A 23,671-nucleotide genomic window follows, 5' to 3' on the forward strand; every position below is an offset into this window, starting at 1 on the left:
CACACACAAAAAAAAAAGGAGAGAGAAATATTTTCTGAACAAAGAAGTCAGGCCAGTCCCCCTCTTTTTTTGATCTTTAATCCCTTCTCTCCCAAGTAGAATGGCAAAGGAGCCCTCCTCTCTTTCTAATAAATAGCTAGCAAAGGAAGGCATTCAACGCTACGGTCCCTTTGATCAGCACAAAGCTGTCAGCTCCTGCCGCTTTTTTTTCTACCAGCTCTTGTTCCTGGTTAAAAGTGGAAGTAATACCCCCTGAAAGAAATACCCTAGGTGTCCTGCAAATCATCAATCCTATTTTTTTCCTTGTTGTTTTTCAGTGGCCCACCCTCCTGGCCTGAGCAACCTCCTTATAACACCCCTCTTCCTCTTTCCACCCTTTTTCCAGAATACCAGTTTCATTTGATACGCAATTCAATGTGCCAGTCTGACCTACTGGGACCTTGCTGTCTGAGACTCTACCACTGCACAGACAGGGGAAACCTTCCTTCTAGCAATAAACAATGTTTACTTCCATACATTTATTTTCCCATAAAGGAATTAAAAAATACTTCATAGATACAGCAAATGGATTTTTGGAAATTAGCTTTTAATAATTGATAATACAGCTCTAACTTTAAAAAAGCACAACCCAAACAACAAATAAAAAAAATCACAGGTTGTGCTTGACCAAGTGTCTGAGATCCCATTTTGCTCCAATCTTCAGGCTGCTGCATTTCAGACAACATCATTGCATCTCAGCAGTAAACAGTTCGCAAATATTGCTGCTTTCAGACAGGTCACTCCGCGCATTTTAAAGCAGGCTCCGTGTTTACTGCTCAGATTATCTGCAATCTGCATTTCTGCTCCTCACAGTGTCAGGACCTCATATACAGTTTGCAAATATTACGCAAAGGAAATAATTCACAAAGGCAAACAATTACAATCAAGTGTAGAACATGAGACTGCCTGGTAATGGGAGAGCAGGGTAGAGGCTTTGATGTTTGCGTGTTTATGTATAAGGGTTGGAGGGGGGGAGTAAGGAAAAGCAACTGCATAAAAGATCATTATTACTACAAAATGTCATATCCTTAGTGCCATGTAACGACGTTTAAATACCTTTGCCATTTCTCCCTGGTGATTGCTGCACTGGGTGCGTTCTGTGTGCCTATAGAGATATGTTTTTCAAAAATCAGGATGGAGTGAATGCCGCTCGTTGTTCTGGCTGCAAAATGTCAAACTGCAGTGGAAAGAAATACAGCATTGCAGTGGTGGTGCACTGAGGCCCCCGGTAGGAAAGCAGGAGCTATTAAGTGGAAAATTCCTGCAGAGGACGTGTTTCCATTTCTAATGTGAAGAAAGAGGGTGTTGTTTGAGGCTGGCAGGTCTGTGGAAAATACAGAAAACACAGGGAAGATGAGAAAATGACCTCATTGAACTCTGAGAACTTAAGCAAACAAACAGCTTCAGCCAACATACCACATTCTTGCAGCGCTTCTGCCCAAACAACAAATTGACCTATAAGTTATATAATCACCCACAGCCCCCGTGCCCCATGTAAGTGTGGGGAGGGAGAAGGGGGTTTTCACTACAGGGAGAGTGGGGGGCGGGATAAGCAGTAAAACCAACTGCCTTAGGAAAGACTATATGGGGGTGAGCTGCCTGTCCCCCCTACACCACCACTTTCCCACCCCAAATGGAGTACTCATATGAGGTTCAGGTTTAATTGTGCTCTGAATACCAGCAGAATGATGGCACTAGTTGTTTATTATAGTATGAACTATTTCAGTACAGCATAAATTTTCCATTTCAAAGGATCCTGAATGCCTGCAGGGAAGGGACTAGGTTTTGTGAGCAGAGGGTGGCCTCTGTAAAAGTTGGTAGGGGTTTCATCTTAGGAATGGTTAAAACTGCATTCTTTGAACCTGACTGGGGGGCTCTGGGGAGCATGTTTAGGTCTGTGCTTCCCCCCTGTAGAGGCCCCCCCATAGTGTTGACTTGGACTGCCTGAGTTACCATTTTATATCAACTGAACAAATCCTAATGTAAAAATGCAGGGGCTAACCAAAGGCAATGGGTTCTTCTGTGGTGGTTGTTGTTCTACATAGCTACAGAAAAGATAGATGTATGCCAGCATCCCCAGCATCTGACTGTGCTGAAAGGTTTGATTCGTTGCACGAATGCTTGCCTCAGTGTATTTCCAATAACTAATTAATTGAACATAACAGAAATAAAGTTATTAATTGGCAGAACAGCAGATTTGTAGTTTACAATAATATTACTTGTAAATCAGAAAAGGGCTTTTCTGTTAAATAATAGCGTGTTTGCTGTGGGAATGCGTTCTCTGCTACCATGTAATTCCAATGTGCACTTTTAATGGATAGATTGTATTTTTTTTTCTTGTTTACACAAAATCCTGTTGTCTCGCAGTTGCAGATGATTTTATGCACAGCCAAAACTCGCTTTCCCATCCAGCATTTTGCATGGACTTTGCCTGTGATTGATAGGCATGTTAGTTTTGAAAGGTCCTTGCAACTTAAAAGACTGCATGATGCTCTAAGGAGAAACATAACTATAAGCAGGTAAGTGTTTGATCTTGAAGGGGCATATGCATAGGAACTGGCAAGATTCAAATATTAGCAGCAAAGAAAAAGCAGCTGACACAAGTCATAAGCTACAGATGCACATTCAAATTTCATGTAAGCTGCTATTTAGAGCCAGTGGTTTGATCCATTCTGTCATTAGATTAGGGACCACTAGCCATGAATGCACTGAGGTATAATTCAGAAAACCCCAGCAGCTCTAAGCAGCTGACTAGATTCAGTGCTCAGCTTCCCTCACCAAAACATTTTAGAGCAAGATAAAGTGAGTTAAAGATGAGTGCTGAGAAGAAAGTGAGAACATCCCAAACTTGATCCAAAAATGCAACCCTTGCCTCTTGCTGGGTTTGAAAAATTTTATTAAATTACCATTTTTTTCCTTTCTAGTTTGACATCTCCCTGAATATCTGGAACATAAGGCAAAAAACCCGACAGAATTACATACTACAAAAAAATCTGTACATACAAGACTTCCAACATTATTTTGTAGGCATACTTTAAGTTGTTTGGACAAAGATCAAAAAAGGTGAGTGAAGATTGGGGCATGTGGCTAAATCAAACTGAAATTCTCCCACAGCTGTTAAGTATTGCTTTTCAAGGCTCCAGATGCCACTTATTTCAGGTATGGAGGAGATAGTGTGTAGTAATACAAACAGGAAATAATTCTAATCTATGTAGCTCAGATCTGAAAACCAATTTGCCCAGAATCCAGCGCTGTTTCAGTTTAACTCTAAATGCCTGCATCCTCTGCAGCACAATGGCCAAAAGACACTCAAGAGCTCCACAGCGTTGTGTTATTCCCTTTCTGGGAATGTTTAACCAGGGTAAACTATATAGTGCAGCATTTCTGCACGATGCCATGGATTCTGTTTCTCTTTTCCTTGTGCTGTGTAACTGAGGGGCACTGTAAGGGGCGCATAACTTACAGTCGAGAACAGCTTTCTCCTCCACAGTCTGGCAGGAAATAAAAAGCTCCCAAAAAACTCTAGAGAAAAACAAACTTTGAGAATGACAAAAAGAAGCACTGCCAAAACAAAAGAGTTTCCTGCACCTAATAAAAGGAAGAAAGGCATATTTTTGCTCATCCTTACCTTGTGGCTGCAAATGGCAAGAAAAAGAAAGATGTAAGGAACACCTCATGTATCATTAGGGCTTAGTTTAGCACCCATTGCAGGATTAACTCTTCTGAGGAATGCAGGGCTTTGGTTACACTTTCCCATTGTTTTTTATAGGTTATCTTTTACATAGCGGACTCGGCTCATGTCAGAGCTTCTGCTTTGCATGCAATTTAGAAGACTTTAGGTATCTAAAGAGACTGCTAAGAGACTATTTTAAATAAAAACTTAGATAAATGTGGTTGGTGAAGTGCAAACCTGAGCCAAGGAGACTGCAGGTAAGCTGTGTTCAGCTCCTGCCAATGCACCTCCGTCTAGCCCTACATTACGCTTTCAGAAGTGTGCAGAAATGCCTACTCAAACTAACCTGTGCAGAAGTTTCATTAAGTGCAAAACTAGGTAATAGAATAAACCAAAAAATTAATGCTTTGTGAGTTGCCCTTCTTTGCGTCACAGTATCAAAAGACGTGGAGTAAAAGAGCCACAGAAATCATTGATCAAGATCTGGCCTTTATTTCTTTGTTCTTGGATTTTAAATCATCACATTCATCACAGTTGGGAAATGTGAGCTGTCAGCATGCCCAAGCTAGCTTCAGTGCTGTCCACTTGTTCTGACCATAGTGGAAATAGGACACTTGGCCTCTGACCACTGATAGAAGCATTGAATCCCCAGGATTTTACTATCACTGATCATAGGGGTCTGTTTTCCTACCTTTTACGAATCTCAGTGCTTGAAAGACATGTTGAGAACATTGCCTGTAGAAGACACAAGTGTGAATCAGTCTCCCTCTTTGTTTTGCAGTTCAGATGACTCCCAGTTAGGACAGCTGGAGGATGAGGACTCCAGAACATGCTGAAGAGTAAGCTTATTGTTTTATCTGATGCAGAAAGAAAGCCTGTAGGTTTCATACTGAGGCAGGAACAAAAAAGGAAACTTCATGGTAGGATGTATACACAGGACTTTCATAGATTAAATGTGTGTAAACTGCCCCAGCACCGACAAGATGGAGACCTTCATCTGTTTCAGGAGCCATAGCTCAAGGTGTGGGTCCTTCTTAGGAACCATAGAAAGCAACAAGAATCATCAGGTGTTATGTCTTGGGAAAGCATTGGGCTTTCAAGTGCTTGAAGGGCAGCTGCAAAGAAGGAGATAGTCTGTTTTCCATGTCCACTGGAACAAGAATTGGCTCAAATTATATTAAGCCAGAATTCTCTTGAACTGTATTAAAAACCTTATGTTGAGTGATAGGAGGAGATACAAGTACAAAACTGAAAACATTTCCCTGAATGCAGATCCTCCTACTTACCAGAAGAAATACATAAATCAAAGTGTGGGTCAGTTTATGCTTGGAAAAAGGTTTGACTCAACCAGGGGTTGAGTGCTGCTCGGCTAGTTTTGACTCAGCCAGGTGCTGCCAGTCGCTCATGAAAAAAGCGTGGTGGTAGAAGGCTTTGGGAGGGTTTGGACCTTGTTATTGTTCCCAGCTTCTTGAAAGATCTAAGTCACAGTTGACCTAGAGAGAGAGAGAGAGAGAGAGATTTGTCTTATAGCAATTGATCTGGCAGTGAGGAGCGCTTGATTAGACTTTCTGCAGACTGATCTGTTCACAGTGCAAGAGCCTAACCATTAAAATGGAAACAAGGCTAAAATTTCCCTCCTCTGTTGAAAGTTTCAATAGATCTTCCTCCAATTTTACACCAGTGAAGCTAACTTAAATAGTATGTGAGACAAGACAATACAGATACGAAAGATCTGCGTCAAAATCAATCAACCTAATGATTTCTCTTAGCTAAGTCTTAAGGAGAGCTCCTTGGATATCATTAATTTCTATAATGTGTATTACTAAAAGAAGTCCATGGGGTTCAGGGAGAAGCAATGAGGGAGGCTTTTAATATACTCCCTTCTCTGCTTTTGGTTGTGATTCATGTAAGTAAAGAGTATGATGCTAAACTCACTCCATCCAGCATGGTGGGAATGTTACCTAGTGTCACTAACAAGTATTAAGTCTGATTCAGCCCCATAAGCCCCCCACCACATAGAAGCTAATTGCGAGGATTAGGGCACACCAAGACACTCAAGCTCCACTTCTGTGGGTTTGAGGAGAAACAACACATTTAAACATTCCAGCTACAGTTCCCTTGGCAACGTACATAACAACAACTGAGTAAAACTATGGGTTTCTGTTTTCTTAACCCTTCAGGACATTGACTGAGTGAATACTTCCTTGAGGAAACAGTTCAGTCAACCAGATATACTCAGGCCTTTTCTCCTTACAAAAACAGCAGTTGAATTCCATGTCAAACTGATCTCCTCCCCTAGCATTAAAGGGTTTCATTCAAACACACACATATACCATTAGCAAACCCTCCATAGAAGTCTGCATGAAAAAAGACTGTAAAAAACAATCCCAAAACATCAATGTTTCATACCATTATAAAGTTCCTGTAGATCAGAGGACACAGAGAAAAATAGACAAGAAATTCTATAAAGCACATAAGTACTCTTAAGAAACAAAACAATATTAGCATTTGTGTATATTATAGAACACAATATTGTTCCTGTCAGATACAGCAATAATAACATCTATAGCAACTTCATAATGGTTCCTCTGGGAATTTAAAATACTTCATAAATATTAACTAATACTATGAAATAATAAGATTTACACCGTCTTTGTGAAATACATGAGATCTGCCCCTGAGTTTATTCCACTGCCCAATGAACTGGAGTTAAGCACATCTGCTCTTTAGCAGTGGCTGTTCCTATTGCATAAATGTTTGGAAGACGACGCTCCAGCTGAGTGCGCATTCAGGGTGGTAGAAGTCACCAGACCTCACCTGCACCTCACAAAGAGCTGGTGTAGATTTTGGGCTCTCAGAATTAATGAACTTAATAGCTGCACCATCAATGGTATTCTGCAAGTTTATTTAAGACAATGGTCTGTCCCCTATTGTCTTCCTCAGAAGTTTATGTTTATGAAAGCATTAAAATCTTTACCCTAGGGTGGGTCATCAAATGATGTGTAGAGATTGACCGAAGAGAACTTAACCTTGCTTCCTCAGCATACAAGAAGCGACCTGATCTAGCTTTATAGAAGAGCAAGAGAAAGCATACCATCAGTACCTACACTAAACCTATAACTATTCCTTAATTACCAGTGCACCGATGCATATTTACTTAAACAAAGGAAGAGATTGATGCAACAAAACTAAATCAGGGATCAAGCAGATGTCAGTGCAGTTGAAAGCAGTTACAGTTCATAACCCAGCTTTTCCCCCTTTCTCCCTGTAAGCTTTAATTTTTATTTTCAAAAGAGTCTGCATGATCTTCCCTTAGATCTTCCATCCTGTAATGGTGAGGCACCTTGTTGCATTTTGTAGCTTCAAGAAGATACAAGAAAGAGTAAGTACACCTGCAAAATTGTTGAAGGCTCTTTAGCCTTAAACATCTAAGGCTCCATCGCTCCAGCATTGCTCTCCATCGATGGAGAGTGCTCACCTTCTCCTCTGCAGCAGCACCTATGTAAATCTCTGGGAAGCAGATCTGCGCACACCGCCCCCCCCCCCCCGCATCTCCACCCTCAGCCTGAGCTCACAAGAGTTTGTAAAAGATTATGCAGCATCCTCGCTAACGCGTGGTTGCCAGGGCATCCTTGTTCCCTAGCCAACTACTATACTAAGGCTTTACTGGCAGCCATCCAGCTGTGCTTCATTTAGGAACCTCTGCAGCAGTAAAGGATGTGTTTTCCCAATTTACTGGAGAAATAAGTCAGTTTGTTGCTTGTCTGCTAAAGACCCTAAGCATTTGGTGATGCAGTAACTTTTCACAGAGGACTATAAGACAGGGAGCCTCCCTTCTCCCTATTCTCTACAAACCAGAATGTAAATCTTACTGCAGAGAACTAGGATTTTGCACTAACCCAGCTATTGTGGATCCTAGACAGATCAGTGTGGCACTGTGCCCAGATCAGCATGGGCACAGAGCCACATATGGTGATACCTTCCACAAGGTAACTCTTAGTTTTCTTCTGTGCAATGTGGCAGTATTGTCTTTCCTGGGGAAAGCGTGTCTTCGCATGTGCTGCTGTTTCTACATATCCCATGTCGCTAAAGATTTTACAGCATCACAGCAACACAAATCCCAGCTAACACTGCTTTGAATATCAAGTTTTCCTGGGCCAATTGCATTTGAGATGGAAGGAGTATGATGGCACTAGATCGCTATGAAAGGGCCTTGCTTGCCATTTCAATTAGTGTTGGTGACACCCAAAGATGTAGCAATGCTATGGCTGCTTTCACGCTGGACTTCTGCCCAATGACTTGAATGGGCTTTGGTTAGAGAAGCTGGTTGCAGGATACACGGTGCCAGCAGCAGGCACAAACTGTCACCATTGCAGTAGTGCATGTCCAGAGAGAGCCCAGGCCAGGGCTTAGGCTGAATGAAAGCCAGAGGGAGGGTCACACCAAGAGGACAGCTTGACAGGTTTTTATTGCTCATGCTATGATTCTTCTGTTCATTAAAGCTTCCAGGGTGTTATTGCTCTTGAATTTCTCTTTGCTAGAACAATTAATGAGGTGCATTTGTGCCCTTAGCACCGTCTTGTGGTAACTTTATAGTAGCCATCATGCAATAAGTGCCAGATAAAGAAAGGAGGGGGCATCCAGATGGAGATAGGATTAACTGGGTTATATATTCCTGCTGTCCCCAAAGTGGAACAGGGTTCCACACACTAAGGAAAGAATAATTTAGACTGAAAAAAAAAAAAAAATCAGTAAAAAGCAGATATCACCATCACTTCAGCTGTCACTCATACACCTAACAACTGCTGCCTATATGTCAGTCCTTTATGTGAGAATTAATCCAACCTAAACTACACATACCCGGGAACAGACAAGTGGAGCAGGCAAAGAAAGCTTCCCTTTTCAAGCTCTTTATTTTGAAAAGGCCTGTGTCTAAGACCAGGAGACCTGCACAAATTCAAATTTTGGCAGTCTCTTTACAACCTTAGGTTATTTGTTACAATACCATCTATACAATTTTGCTAATTTGGGCAGCAGTTTACAGTCAAATCCTGGCACCCTTTTTTATCCATAGTACTTACGTGTTAGCTTACACTCTGGTTTTAGCCTGGGAAAAGCCAACCAGGTTCTCTAGACAGTGGAAGTCAAGACAAATTTAACACCAGATCACGTTTAAGGTTTCTCCCTGCAGGATGGATAAGCCAGACTTAAATCACTATTCTGAGACTGCAAGCATAGCTATTGAAGATAGGTGAGATGCAACCCACATCTAGTTCCCAAAGTACAGAGTGGATTAAAAGGTATGATTGCAGATCTAGTTAGGGAAACTTTAACATAGCTTGTAACAGATGAGCGAAGAATGATATGCATTACTAGCACAAAGGTAGAGATTTTTTTGCACTCTAAGACTGCCTTAGCTATCACTTGTGCTATAAAATAGAAGAGGCTGATCCCAAAGACATATATCAGACTAGTTAATGGACTAAGGTGCATTGTCAATAGACTACGTTTTTATATATATATATATATAAAAAATATACATACACATAAAAATACGTAAGAATTATATCTATATGTGTAGTGCTTCCGATTGACAGTACCTGAACTATTTATGCACTAGTCTTGCTAGGGGAAAGGACACTGTATTTGCAATTCATTAGCTCTCCAAAGAAATAGTAAACACTGTATCTGTGCTATTAAGTAAATATATAAGGCCAGAAAAGCAATGTAATAGCAAAAGAAAAGAGCTACATTAAGCCTTACCCTGATACCACCCAAGAAGACCTGATCATCAGTATTCAGCCCTCAGTACTGCACCTATAGCTTTAGTATTTCAGAGCTAAAAAAAAAAAAAACCACACCACACAACAACCCAAGCAAGAATTTGGCTTTTGTTCACTATGTGAAAGGGGAGTGTGTAGCTCCTCACATAGTCCCACAGGACATGCAGAATTCAGTGACTCGTTCTATACAACCTTTCACTGGAGGAATGTGCAGGCAGCAAAAGTATTTGTGATACTAATTAAAGATTAGAAAATTCTTATTTAGGAAAGTGCCCCTTGGAAGGGTATTTCAAAATAAACTAAACATATTCCTGTCCAAAGTGATGGAAAAGACTATATTTCTCAACTTAGTTAAAGGGGATTAAAAATGCACCCTGGTTGGATTGAAATGGGTTATAAAAATGCAACATAAAGCATTTTACTTCCATGCCAACAAGCATCCAAACTAAAGAATGGTCCTTTAGTCTAAGGACTAAAAAAATAACAGATATCTAGATAGAATAAAGTCGCATTTAACATAACAAGCTAGTCGAAAAATTCATAGCCCTCTTCCTAAAATATAACAATGAAAAAAATGTCACTCTTTTTCTCACAATTACAAAAAAAAAAAATAAATTTGTGGAAATGTTATAACCAATATTACGGAACACAATGTATAGTTAAAGTACCAAATTTTACCAAAAGAGAGACTTTTAAAACTGAGACAATATTTTGAGACCACGTTGTACTCAAATCTAAAACTTGGAACATTTTGACCAACTTTGTTTTGTACAGATGTTGTCAGAGTAGCAAAAATATCAAAGGTAAATTAATAGGGTATCTGGAAAGACCTGCATAATGTAGAGTTTTGCTGATGAGAAGTAATGCACACAGCATGAACTGATATTAATAAGTGTACAAAATAATGTGTTATCCCTCACAGTATAAATAAATGTTGGCTATACTTATGGTTTTTTGGAAGTACTGTTGTCATGGTTACCATTCAGCTGTCTTTATGTTTTAATATGCCCTGTTTTGTAAGGTTGAGGTTCAATTCAAGTTCATATGCAGCAAATGAACTGAAGTTTTCAGATGTGGTCTCTAATTTAATATGCATAATTTTCTGAGAGGCCAACTTGAAATACTTGTGGCATGATTTTAGGAGATGTCAGGCACCTTCAGATGCAGCAGAAGTCAATGCCCTGTATGCAGTGACTGAGTCATGAATAATCTGCCAAATGGCACAGTCCGTAACAGTCTTATTTTTAAAAGCTATAAACCTGTTTCGGTTGGTACAGGGAATGTTCCTGTACTCCTACAGGCTGAACCTACCACCACTAGACACTAAATGACCAATGTGTCATTCTCTCAGCAGCATGTATTTATTTGTCTGAAGCTGTGGGAATGCTTGACTCTAATGCAAAACATAAACTTAATTCCTATGTCTAACATCAATAATCCAATACTTTTGGTCCATTGAAATGGAAAACTCCATTTCCCATTTCCTTTCGCAAATTTCCTCATGTTGAAATGCTGGGGGGGCGGGCGGTGTGTGGGGTGTGAAAGGCATTTTGCCTTTTGCAGTTCATATTAAAAAGCTTGAGGTTCAAACCAAAATACCGAGACTCAGCAATAACTCAAAAACTCCTAGCCAGGGTAAATAAGAATTAGCTCAGGTAACTGTGTGGGGTTTGCATCGTCCTCTGCAGATATACCCAGAGAGTCAAACACACGTGTAAACAGCCTTTTTGCTTTTCTATGGAAACAGATGGACCTGCTCTTCAAAGTAGCCTCTTTACCTTATTAGCCTTAAGAAAATCCTTTTCACCGCCTCCAGCAAGCCACCTGGAACTGCAGAAGACTCCAGGAATGGCTCTTTCCTTGCCTTCCCTTTTCTCAATTTAGCTTTAGCCGAACAATGTAGCAAGGAGGTGTTGATCTTTTTTGTAGTGCAATGCTTAGAAGTGGAGCCTGCTCATAGGGAAAGGAAGATTTTTTTTTTGTAAAGTTTCAGTATAGCCAACTTCCCTATGAGCATATTACATCCAATTTAGAATTACTTTTAATATCTTCTACTTTTTGGTATAAAAATGGGAAAGTGTAGGGCAGAAGGAAAGTTCTAGAGGAGTGTCTGTTTGTATTCTAGGTTCATCTCTTGCATAGTCTTTCAGCTTTTAGTATTTCTAGTTCTTGATACCTGTTCTCCGAGGGTGGACACAGGCAAGCTAGCTGCACCCACTGTGTTCCCCATGGCAGGTCTTCCTCTGGCTTCAGCACTCATATTCTCCTAGAAGTATTGAAAGACTTTGGTTTCTTTTCCTCTTGATTGCTGAGCTGTTAGTTTCTTTGGTTTGCTTTGTTTCCTTAATGAAATGGTCCTTGGGGACATCCCTCTGCAGTGGGGTGACCCAGAAGGATCTCTTTTCAGATTGTCTCTATTTATTCATATATCTCACAAGTGCATAGGATGTGATTGTTAAAAAAATTCTTGCCCGTTCCAACAGCTCCAGAAGATTTCTGAGGCACTAATTTAGTCAAAAAGTAAAATTTGAAGTGTACAATACAAAATGCAGCATAAATCACAAAGAGTATGAGGTCAGCATTTGTGTTGTACAAATATATGCATGATCACTTGCGTGCCTGTGTGCACATATACAGTTGTGTGTGTATGGGTCATGTGTTAGTAATGTTACAGAGAAACGTAATAAATGTTATCTTGGGCTTTAGAAAACACACTTCCACCCCCTACCTACACATTATTTATTCAATTTATTCATTTATTCATTCATTCATCTATCTTTTGGGGACCCATTCAGACATACAAGTAGGGTTGATATGTCTCTGTGTAGGTATGTGTCTTTGTAATCAGAGATACTCTATCATATTCTTTTTTTTATCAGACGTCTCAACATTATTTCATGATTTGATTTCACAGTGTATATTCTTTACGGCTCTTCACCTATTTTGATACTAAATGGGCCAGTAAATTATAAGCTTTATCTCCTAAATCCTAGAGTTAAGCATCATCAGAGAGCTGAAGATGAGTTGTAAGCAAATTGGATTGAAGGAGGCCTCTTTGGCCCCTGTTTCCAATTCCACTCTATGTTCAGATGAGTGGAAAAATGTTTGCTGCTAACCTCAATGCAGAGCTTCCAGTTCATTGCACAAGTGATACACTTCCATACACTTGATGTGGTCTGTGATCTATGGAAAGAGGAAGAGAGCTCTGAGATGAACTCCAGATGCACCTATTTGTTATGCTGTGGGCTCCGGAGGCCTGGAACCATGCAAAACAACATTTCAAAAGTCACTTTCTAGGTCATAGCATGAGACAGTAGTGATAACATCTCTAAATAGGCTGCCTTTGCAGAGAAAGGGTCACCTGCTTTTGCACTGCGTTAAACACTGAACTGATCAAGAGACTGTTTGGCATTGCAGGGTAAGGCTTCTCCTCTAGTGAGTAAGCTTACAGTGTAGCTGTGTGAGAATATTTTTATCATGTGCCCATGCTTTTAAACAGGTTATTAGCAAAGCACCAGCAGGGGGGCAGAAAAACAAAGGCTACTTTTTGATTTGTTCATTAAAATCAAATAATTATTTAGAGCCTAACTGATCAAACTCTGTACTTTAAAAAAAAATAAATTAGTCCTCATTCTGCCTGCTTGATGTTAAATGGTAAAACAGCACAGGAGTGAAAATATCCTGGAGCCCTATATCATCTTCATTATCTTCACTGGTGAAGTGAGCGAGTGAGTGGAGAGGTGTGAAATTCCAACAGAGAGGAACATGCTGTTTTAAGAGGAAGTGCTGACATGCAGGCTACAATTAGACAAAAAAAATGACTGCTGACATTTAAAAATCATTACAGAGAGGAAATTGTGAGTGTAATTATGTCATCATTGACACTGTTCAAGTGTGCTGATGCATTTTTGCTGATCAAAATCAAGTGTTTATATTTGTAAATAGAATGCACTTAGCAACTCTATCAATGGAAACGTTCTAGCCAAAAACAGTAAAATGGAGCCAAGTCACTTTGACAAAAACTTCTTTTTTCCTTTTGGTTGATTTTCAGTATTTTGATTTCAGGATCCTTTTTTGCTAAAAAAAAATTGTTTCTTGTTGTTTATTATTTTGGATGACTGATTGGTGTTTTTTGTAGGGGTTTTTTTGCATAGAACAATAGGAATGGCCATTCTGGAACAACCCAAAGGTCGGTTTTGCCAATATGTATCCTACGGCCATCAGCAGATGCCTACGGAAGGATATAAGAGAACAGTAAGTATATAATGACAATAGGTACACCAGTCTCCCAGCTTCCAAAATCTGCTGCTCAGGGACTTCACAGACTGCTCAAAAACGTCAGAATAATGAAGTCTTTCTGACTGACTTTAGAAATAGTCTGATACTGGTGTCAATGCAAAGGGAGACATGTCAGTAGGTGGCAAAATATGTAAATGTTATCATTTACTTGGAGGAGTTTGTTGACTGTGCTAATACTGAATTCTTGGCACTGCATTATTTAACACAGTTCTGCCTTAAGCCCTGTCATAAGTTCTTTACCTATGCAATATCATCACTCGGTGACAGGGAAAACTGACCAATCTATGACACATACAAATGCTCAGTTAGGAATGGACAAAATATATGAAAGGATATGTTTCTGGCTGATTACAAAACCAGATTTTTTTTTTTATCTTGGAGATTTAGGAGATTATATATAAATACACTTTATAAATGTGAAAGCAGAAGTGTTAACAAAGGCTCTTGAGGGAAGTAAGAAAAGGTCTTGGCTTCTGTAATGAAATGTCCACAACAAAAAATGTCTACAAATGTTAGTCCTCCTGAGGAGCGCATTTTGTTCACAGTATTCTGGAACACGTTTGTGGTGGAAATTAAGAAAAAGACTAAAAGTGTGAACAAGATGAAGGATGCTTAATAATGAAGCACTCCACATTATCAACAGTTATTCTTGAAGGCTGCAGCAGAAACAGATATATGAATATTGAATGTCAGCTATTCAGGTTAAAACTTACTACTCCTCAGCCTGCCTCTACTGAGCTCTAAAATTCCCCTCAGTATCTCTCTGTTATTTTTATAAGAAAGAAATATAAAAATTGGTTTGTATTTGCCTTTTGTTTCTGTTTTTTTCCAGTCGTCTTTTTATTGACTTTGCCCTTTGGGAATGGGATTTTTTCCAATCCACCTATCAATTTTCTAGGTGTCCTCCTGCAGCTAGTTTTTTCTTCTTTTGACATTGGGTCCATCAGTTTCCATCAGTGTTCCTGTTTCCTGGATGTCAAAATGTATATCCAGTCAAATTGTGTTACCAGATTAATGTCAAGCAACTCTATAGTCACCACATCAGCAAAAGAACTGCTTTAATAATGTCATTTTATGATTGGATGAATACTATAATTCATTTTTAGAGTGATTTCTTTGTGCCATTAAAATAATAGAAATCAGTACAAGCCACAGTAGGTGTCTTGGGAGAGGCCAGTCCCACAGGTATTTCGGATGACTGCTTATTGCAGCAGGGAATACCGAAGAACCCATGAAAGAGTGAGCCACAGAAATAGGTAGTAAGGCTTTACTAGTGTATAAAAGTATAGTATTATGTTACTGTGTTTTATATTTACTTATAAGGCTACTTTCATCTTTATCTTCCTTTTCACTAATCTATACCTTTCTAGATTTATTTTCTCTTTGGAATTAGAGTTTTCCATATATTATCTTAGTGAAAAGCTTATTTAATTACTGCTTGTGACAAGCTAAAGAAAAAACATTTTTCCTGTTCTCTGCTTGTTTTTGAAAGACAGAAGTTGAAAAAAATTCGTCTTTCCCCGCACAGTAAACTGGTGCCACACACTTACTCTTTTTAAACACATCATTCTAGAACAACTGAACTTTGAAATTTGGCAACATCTAATAATTCTTTTTAGTAATCTATCTCTAAGTATATTGAAAAGACATTACTTTGTCTGAAATTTGAATAAACACAAGATTGACAGGGTATTGCTGAGTATCAGGACTGTCAAGTAGTTAAAGCCCCCTTCCTACCAAAGGGAGGTAAACACAAATCAGTACCAATGGACAGCCCTGTACAGGCCACCCAAATGTAAAGAATTCAGCACCAGTTCAAGATCTGACCCCGAAGGCAGAATTGGAAGGGGCTGTGAGAGATCCTCTGGTGCATCCTCAGCGAAGAGTCAAATCTGCATGTTGTATTTGCTTTTAGCTTAATGATGATTGTATTTTGTGGGAGATTTTATTTTATTTATTATTTTTCATTTTACTTTTTTGTTAAGACAGTGATGAGCATTCCACAACTTTCCTGAGAAAATGTATCCATCTGCACTTTTGGAGACCTTTATCTAAAGCCTAACCTGTCTATTTACCTCTTTAAATACCTGCCATGCAGTTCTTCTTGCAGGATGAATCTTTCAGTCTTTGAGGTTAGCCCCTAACAAAGCTTCTCACCTCTGTAACACAGCAGTGTGCATTTTCTTTAATTCACTAGACAAGCACAAGTGGTGTTGGTCTCAAGGTATTGCTGGGTGCTTGGTAGGAGGCAGAAGGAAAAAAACACTTCCCCAAATGAAACACTGCATCAGCCCTGAAATTAGAGAAAATATTGTGAGCAAGAAAAAATGCAAGTCCTTTGAGACTGGAGGGTGTCTCCTTATATTGTCTGCATTCCACAATATTCTGTATAGCTTATGCTTTCATTGCAAAACAATTTGTCAGTCTCTTATTTGCCAAGACATTGTCAATATAACATAACGCAAGTCATGAGCTGCTGCTCTGATAGCCCAATCCTGTAAGCTGTCTCCATTTAAGCATAAAGCCCTCTTTCAACAACAACAACAAAAAGTGTATTTTTCCATTCTTCCCTCAAACCACTCACCACAGTGAGGTGTGAGAGTCAGAAGTTACATGAAGATGGGTAAATGCTAACGTTGAGAGACACCTGCAGTATTGTTTTTTTGCACTGTGCATAATTTGGAATGGTTTGGGTTGGAAGGGACCTTAAAGACCACCTAGTTCCAACCCCCCTGTCATGGGTAGGGACACCCTCCACTAGACCACGTTGCCCAAAGCCCCATTCAACCTGGCCTTGAACACTTCCAGGGAGGTGGCATCCACAGCTTCTCTGGGCAATCTGTTCCAGTGCCTCACAACCCTCACAGTAAACAATTTCTTCCTAATATCTAATCTAAATCTACTCTCTTTCAGTTTAAAGAATTATTAACAAAGGCAATGCAAATAGCAAGTGTAGTAACAGTGTTCAGAAGAGTGATCCTACTGAAGGACTTTGGGTATAGCAGTAGGAGAGACTATATAGTAGTTATAGTAATCGATGCAATTTCATATGAGTTTGTTTTGATGACATGGAATGATCTACCCTGTCAGCTTTCAGACAGGGACCAAATTTTAAGCCCTTTCATCTCCGTTGTGAATAATTATCTATCCAGGTTGTCTTTGTCATCACCATAGCAAGGTAGGGGATTTACCAATACACATAAACAAGGCAGTATAATCATTAAAACAATAGAGCTCTACTTCTTGAAGCTACTGCTATATAAATGTTAAATAATAGTAAAGAAAAGTGTGTTGCCTGATTTTAGCAAAACATACTGTAACAAGAATAATTATTCCTTGATTCATTCCAGTTCGAAAGGCTTCAGCTGAGCCTGCAATGAAGTTACACAGTATCAAAAACTGCTAAATCTTTCAATTCCATGAATATAATATGCTATTTCTGCTGTACAATGAATTAAATTAATATATGACCAAGGTGTAGATAAAAACATGCATCAGCAAGTCTGCCCAGGCCACACTGGGTAAAATAAGAACAATTTAAAATGGAATAATATGATTTATCAGCTAAAGATTTTCATCTATAAAAAAAAAAACCCACCTCATTCTCTTCCCCAACAGAGTCAAGTCCAACCAAAAAGAAAATCAGCAAATCTGAAAATGTGGGAGCAGAATAACAATCCAGCAAAAAATGGTAAGAAAGGAACAAGATAAGATACTCAATTGTTAAAACATTTTTGCTTCTGAAAATACTGCCAATTAGCACTATTTACTCAGGTTTCATTTGTTAAATTTCAATTGTTATACACGTGAAATAAATTATGCAACCCGTAAATCTTAATTACATTGTTACTTGGGATAACTTTATGATCATTTTGTAACACCTCAAATCAGTGAAACATGTTTTTCTATTTAGAGTTGATCAGAGCTGATGACACTTTGAATATAACGTACTCTTAGTACGTTTTGATATAATTGAAACCCTTAATGATAATCTTTTGATTACTGAGTTTAAACACTAGTATCCATAAACCAAAAAATACAGCAGTATTTAATTGTAATGATTTTAATACTTCATACAGCAAGTGCTTCTGGTTAAACAATTAGTATTAATTATGCAAGCATGAATCATTCATCCACCAGGGTTTTATGTCCATCACAACAGTGAAGCAGGGTAGATTTAGACACAGATACAGAGGAGATGGTATAGTTCCAACCTGCAGCTGGCAGAAGCAGCACTTGCAGTGAAACAGATCGGGAGGCTTGAATGTTTTAATGCCAGGGCATTTGTAAACCTGGTGGGTTCACCATACTCTGATAATGTAAATCTGTATTGTTTGTAGACGTTAAGATGCTGCATCAGTTTGTGTCAGCTGAATGTCTGGCTTCTCTTAGCATCAGTTCATCCTCTTTTGCTTTTAAATATTGAAAGCAGACATTGGCATCTCTGGTGAAAGCAGTCCTACCAGAGGGGCTGAAAGAACTATAAATCAGCCATAGGACAAGGTACTGGGCACTGGTAAGGCTTTAGCTTAAGTATCAGGTCCAGTGATGAGCACAAGACTTCCAGAAAGTTGTTAAGTGACAGGAGAGAGTGCTATTAGATAACAGCTCTGAGAAGAACCAAAAATCTAGACAATACAACTTAAAAGGTAAGATTGAATAATTTGAGGTAATTAGCATGCAAAAGAGATAACTGGGATAACAGTCTGCACACACAGAAAGGACTGGTATAAAAATGAAGAAATGTGCTTAGCAGATAAGAATAAAAGTGAGAACATAACTGGCAGCAAGAAAGACTCATACTGGACATTAGGAGAAGCTTTCTAATGCTAATGACCAGCTCAGACACAGCCTGCTTTTCGGGAAACTATGGTAGTGCTGTCACAGAGGTTTTAAGAACAGGCTGGACTAATATCAATCAGAAATGAGGCAGATGCCTATGCTGGGGCAGTCCTTAAATGACACCTTATGTCCTCAGCATCTTAAGCTTTCTAGGATGCAGAAAGTGCTCCAAACTCTGCTAATCTAGAAGTTCTTGCAAGAACTGGCATCCAGTAATTCCCTGCTAGTCTGCAGCCTAGGAAGAGGTGGTATTTCTGTTGGGACAATACGCAGCTCCCCAATGAGTATGCTGAACTGAGGCACTTCCCCGGTCAGTGTGCTGCTACCATCAATCTAATACTTATGCCCAGTGTACAGCTCTGGATTATGTTATTAAGCAAGGCTCTGGTACTGACCTTTTAAACACCTAAATCCTAATTATGCTTAGACCTTACCCATGATGTGTGAGCCAGAACTTACAAATACCAGAAGTTATTTTTCTATTTGCTTCAGTGATATCGTCAACAAAAATTGAAATGTTTCCCAAGTGACTGAGGTGTGAGAAAGCTGGATTGCCCTCTCCTCACAGAAAGATAGCTCACAAGGGATTCCACACAAAGGCATGCAGTCTTAGACCCAGGCAAAGCAGGTGTGGGTGCATGATCTTCACTAGACCCTATTTGCTGCTATAAAAGGGGGGACACCGGATCTTTTGCAGCCCTGGTTCTGGTTGTCATGAAAGTTTTCATTGTGCTCTTCAAGTATGCCGCTCCACAAAGCAAAGTTCACACTGTGCCTCAGTGCGATCCTGGAAGCTGATTCATGTACTGTGCCTTGTGTCTATTTTAAGACCAGGCTCTTCCCTAGCCTGCCTTACAATGCCGAACCAAATTCCCTTCAGCACTACATTAAAATGGTGCTATCTCTTGGGCTACTAGGTCTAGTAAGTCAGAGAAATTAAAAATTACCAAAAAAAAAAAAAAAAAAGGCAAAGACTAACGAATAAGAAAGCCTTGAAATCAAAAAAGTTTTTGTTTTTCCCATCTGCATTTAATTCAGTATTTCAAGAGACAAAATAAAGATTTGGGAAACAAAGTTCATAGGTGGTGTAAACATTTCCCTGGCATCTCTCCTTTTTCTTCTTTAAGAGAATGCCTAACTTCCTGCTGGGTAGAACAACTCCAGAGGTGATCACAGGAGAGGTCCCCCAACCTACTCCTGTTGCTGGTTGGGTGATACAGTGCATTATATCACTGCAGCTGAACATCTCTGTCTTTGACAGCCTGTTTTCAGCAGTCAATCTGTACACGAGGTTTTAGAAAAGCATTTCAAATCATTGTAGAATAAGTAGGAATATGAGTGTACGTGTAGGTAAAAGTAAGAAATATTCTGGGTTGATTCTGGAAGGTTGGCTACAAGCTCTGCAGCTGACGTTTTCAAAATATGCTTTCAAAATAAAAAATCCTCACTAAATGTTTCTTGAAATAGTAAACAGCCAAAGCAGCTTTGAGCTTCACTTTGTGCTTCACTTGCAATAGTTATCTGATGCAGCCTCACACCTCCCAGCCTCTAACTCTGTAACAGGTCACCACAGCATAGTGTTACATGCTATAACCTTGCCCTCCATTCATGCTTAATGTGGTCACGGCTTGATTTCTTATGGCGTGCTGGGACTCCTGGCCAAATTTCATTGCTAACAGGGGAAAAAGCCTGACAAACTGAACATTTCCAGTGCAAGCAAAGGAAGACCGAATTGTTTTTTACTCCAAAAATACACGCATATACACACATATATATTTATATATGTAGACACACTCAAATATATATATGTGTATAATATCTTGCTAGGTGAAGGCTTCTTTATATCGCATTTAAGGCTTACAGTGTTGTTCTGAGAGAAAAGCAACCATTCCACTTGTCAGAGAGCTGCAACTCAGCCAGTCAGTTTGGTCTGAGAACACCAGCGAGCCATTTGAGACGTGTGATCTTTCGGCTGCACAGCATCCCATTCATCATACGCTTCAGAAATGTAATATGTAAACCTGGAAAAAACAGAAACTGCAGAGGCAAGAAAAATCAATTAGCAGGAAAGCCCATATATGAAAAAAGGCCTGCACAGAATCATCATGTTGCCATTTTGAATTTCCTCAAGCTACCTCCTCCCTCCTTTTGGGTGATCTTAGAACACATTCCCTATATTATGACGAGAGGATAGGAGTCGTCTCATCCCCTAATTGGGCACTGATAATTTAACAGAACACTTCAGGACTCAAAAGTATACAAGGTAGCACCAAGCACAAAGTTGGCTTTAGATCCTTTTCTCCACACCCCTGCCCCACCAAAAATTTCAGATATGACAAGCCTCAATGTTAGGAAAGGGGCTGTTATAGTTTGCAAATAGTTTCCATCCTGGAAGAAGGCGTACCCAACAGAATTTAAACAATGCATGCTGCAATCTCAGTTACAGTGGCATAAATTAGGATCAATTCCACTGAGGTTAGAGCAGTTATATCAGTGAGACACACATGAGGATTGAGCCTGATTAACTGCAGTAGAGTTAATTCTCATCTACTCTCCCATAAGTCAGAGCAGAATCTGGCCTCTAGCTTTTAGTTGGACTCTGTCCACATAGTGGGCCAAATCTAGCTTTAAATTTCAAGAGAATAAATGTGGAGATACTGATTTTCTTGGAGTTATTCCCAATTACAGTAGTGCAAATTTTGGCCCAGAGACTATCTAGAGCCTAGGCTCTGAACAGTGGCCAGCAGCTGAGGTCCCATCATACTTTGGCCTACGTGGACTGGAACATTCAGAATGCAGACTGCAAAAGCATTTCTGTATAATTTGGGGTACCATGGTTCAGACCTATGTTTGATCACAATTATTTCTCGCATGGATGAAGGCAGAAATAAAGCGGACATGTGTAACACACTTATCTACCTAGTTCCTCTCCCACTGCCAGGAATATTTTTTGACTTGTTAACTACTGGAACCCGATCCTCATGTAATACAGGAAATGTGTAATGGTGATACCAGTGACCTTAGTAAAGTGCAAGCTGTGAATAGCCCTGGTGAAGCTGAGCAACCAGAAAAGACAAAAATACTGGTATGCCAGCTGTTTACTTCTAATGCAGGTGAATGGCTTTTAGAAATATTTAAACCAGTTGGAGTATATTCAACCTAATCTTCATTAATGGGAAAGAAGAGAAAGAAGAGAAAGAAGAGAAAGAAGAGAAAGAAGAGAAAGAAGAGAAAGAAGAGAAAGAAGAGAAAGAAGAGAAAGAAGAGAAAGAAGAGAAAGAAGAGAAAGAAGAGAAAGAAGAGAAAGAAGAGAAAGAAGAGAAAGAAGAGAAAGAAGAGAAAGAAGAGAAAGAAGAGAAAGAAGAGAAAGAAGAGAAAGAAGAGAAAGCAAACATAAGAAGTGCAATGACCACGTTTACTAATATGAACAGCAAATATTCTTCCTTCAGTGGCAGGAGCGGCAATATAGGCAATGGCAGAAAGGCAGAGCTTAGCAAAAGGCTATGGAAACACCGGTGCACGCCATAAGATTTAAATGGGCACTCAAGGAGGAGGAAGACTGTCCTGTTTGGTGGAGAGGAGGAAGCAGCACCAGTTCAGGGTGCTGGGGTCTGTCTGCCACCTCTTCTCCCAGATGGGTGAAGGCTGCCTCCTTCCTGCAGCTGCCCCACACAGCCCAGTGCTCTCCGTTAGGGTAGTAATTATAAAGTGAGTGAGAAATGTAGCTGTATACAATCAATTCCCTATTAAGCATTCTCTCCCATTATTTAAAGTTGAACTGATGCAGAGCTTAATGAATCACTGCTTTCTGACAAATAATAAATATACCACACAAATGAATTTCAGAGGGAGTGAGACTCTTCCTGAATTTGAATGGAATTTAGCAAATAGTCCCAGATGAAACAATGCAGAGAAAAAAAATAAAATGTCAAAACACTGCATTTTAGTATTTTCAAAATGGAGTGTTTCATTCTAGAACTGCCAAAACAATTCCAAAAACTTTCAAAACAAAGGTTTTTAGCTGTCCATTTCAAAATTGGCCTAAATTTAAAAAGAAAAAAAGCTTTAAAACGTGCAAAACAGCCCAAGAACAAAAATGAAGCCATTCCTTTGAAGCTGAACTAAGTACTTTGGATTGAAAAAAAAAAGTATACTTTTCCTGATTAATTTTTATTTTGCCAACATCTTTTAAAAGCTCGATTTGACCAAAACTAAAATACAATTCTGGAGGAAAAAAAAAAAAAAAAGTTGTTACATAGAACATTACTAAATGTTACCTTGACTAAAAATTCATGCATTACCAAGCTTCAGTTCTAGGTAATCTTCTGCCCAATCAATGCCTCTCTGACTTTAATGGAGCAGTCTCAGGCCCATTACTTTCCAAAAACTATTTGAGCTAATTGATTTATTTTTAATTGGAAAAGCTGAAGAAATTTCTTTTTATAATGGTGAAATAACAAAAGTTCCATCTGAAAACTCCCAGTCAGAAACACTTCTCCAGCTGTGCCAATGGTAGATTTAGGTGCTTGACAACATCGCTGTTCTCTCTGGCGCTGTATCAGAATCGGCGTCCTGCTTAGGCTGCTCCTGGAGCTCGTTTTCAGCGCAGGCTCCCTGAGCATCCCTACTGCCTGGCTTGCTTGCACTCAGGCCCTAGTCTTGCAGGAGGAGCGGAGGGAGGAACCAGCTCACATCCAAATTCCGCTTCACAGGCAGCATTGCTGTCACGTGCTGCAGCCATTTGGCTGCGTGAGCTCCTGTCCCTACTTGAGCTCAGCCATGTAAGGCAGTAAAGATGTGGCGGTTGTGAGCCCCCTCACAAAGAGTGTGGAAATGAAGCATCAAACTGCCATCCTCCCGAGAGGTGCGGCAGCAGCACTCCAAATCAATACTTTCAGCCAGAAATATTTGGTTTGCAGGTGTTTGGCTTTCTGATGAATAGCTCTAATTTTCTACAGAAAGCAGATACTTTTTTTCTGGAAAAAATATTCTCACAAAATCCAATTTTCCCTTTAAGGAACAGATGGCGATGGAA

At 39.5% G+C, this 23,671-nt stretch overlaps 1 long non-coding RNA gene across 1 annotated transcript; it reads right to left on the reverse strand.

The window, feature by feature from the left end:
* Positions 1 to 565: 565 nt before the first annotated feature.
* LOC129210080 (uncharacterized) lies at positions 566 to 4,734 on the reverse strand. The gene is made up of 2 exons (XR_008578297.1): positions 4,404 to 4,734; positions 566 to 1,363 (listed from the first exon to the last, which is right to left on the reverse strand). It is a non-coding gene; the product is annotated as an uncharacterized LOC129210080 (long non-coding RNA).
* Between the last annotated feature and the right edge of the window lie 18,937 nt (positions 4,735 to 23,671).

This window comes from Grus americana, chromosome 9 (genome assembly GCF_028858705.1).
Source record: "Grus americana isolate bGruAme1 chromosome 9, bGruAme1.mat, whole genome shotgun sequence".
In the NCBI taxonomy this organism is placed as follows: domain Eukaryota; kingdom Metazoa; phylum Chordata; class Aves; order Gruiformes; family Gruidae; genus Grus; species Grus americana.